We start from the raw sequence: 1,305 nt of genomic DNA on the forward strand, positions 1-1,305 counted from the left end.
CCCATGAGACCCTAACTTTAAAATACATTCACAGAAAACTGAAAAGTCAGCGCAAAAAGCACTAAGCAGGATCCAATATCGGCTGTCAAGGACAAAAGCTGCATCAATGGTCAGTGTCTACAGAAAACAGTCATTCTCTTACTAGGGATGGAATTTGTCATATGCATTTACATACAAGCCCTATAAAACAGTGGCAACAAGAAAACAAACAACAAAAAAAGAGACTTCTGTCAACTGCTTAAGTCTAAGGACTTTTCACTGCAGATGAACCACCACCAGCACTGTCAGCTCCTCCTGTCCTCAAACACAGCAAGCCAGCCAGATGGCAACTTTCAGGCCAGTCTCATCTTAACACCAGCTCTGCTTCCTGAGCCAGGACAAAATTCAGCACCATGCCCAGCTGCACATCAGTGGGGAAAGTAGATCACCCCTTTCTTCCTCAATTATTTCGCTTCCCAAACCACAGAGGGAAACTTAAGCAGCATCATGTGAGCTCCACCAACTGCATTTCCTCAACCAACAGTTAAGCTAGGTATGATCACTCAGGCGGAAAGCTCAGCTGTGGTTTTCCTAATAAACACAGTTTTTCTTTCAGTCTAATTCTCTTCCTCATTGACAGAGCATCAGTCACAGTTCTACAGAGGTCACCACTTCAGGAAAAAACTCCTTAGTGGTTCTTCATTGGCTGCTTTTTCTGACCAGCACACCAGATAAAACCGGTTGTATTTGGAAGATAACAACAGCTACAAGATCTCACTAATCCCGGAAGCTTCCGTGAGAAGGGCCTCGCTCTCTCCCTTCCCTGCACAGGGCACGAGAAACCAAGTGCCCCGGACCAGTCCAAGAACTTGGAGAACACTTCCTTTCATGTGCAGAAAAGACATTTTGGGTCAGACGACACCATTATGGCTGCAAAAAGTACAGCTAAAAAATTATGCTCATTCGCTTTCTGGTCACAAATACAGGTAAGATTCAACGATAATGACAACCCACTGCTTTTCATTAGGAAGCTCATGAGCTAGAGCGTGGCAAAACCAGCACTACATTAACTCTTAAAGAAACCAAAACAGTCCAGCAAGCTCAAGTGAGTGGGCTGAAGACCTCCGTAACATCCCAGCTCGGCTAAACAGAGAAGAAGAGGGGGAAGGAGGGCGATTGGTGTGCTGCGGTTCCCCTTCCAGTCCGCACCAGCAGTGGGCTCGGCGGGGCCACCAATCCCCACGGCCTTTCCACAGGCGCCTGCTCGCTCCCACCTACCCCCCATGCCCCGACACCCCCGCAGCGCCGCACAGACGGCGAGGCCAC

General features: G+C 48.2%; 1 protein-coding gene across 1 annotated transcript in view; it reads left to right on the forward strand.

Annotated features, from left to right (window-relative positions):
- FCF1 (FCF1 rRNA-processing protein) overlaps positions 1-1,305 on the forward strand; it is an 11,430-nt gene that overhangs the window by 1,704 nt on the left and 8,421 nt on the right. The window lies entirely within an intron of this gene.

This window comes from Corvus brachyrhynchos, unplaced genomic scaffold, assembly GCF_000691975.1.
Source record: "Corvus brachyrhynchos isolate BGI_N302 unplaced genomic scaffold, ASM69197v1 scaffold115, whole genome shotgun sequence".
Taxonomy (NCBI): Eukaryota; Metazoa; Chordata; class Aves; order Passeriformes; family Corvidae; genus Corvus; species Corvus brachyrhynchos.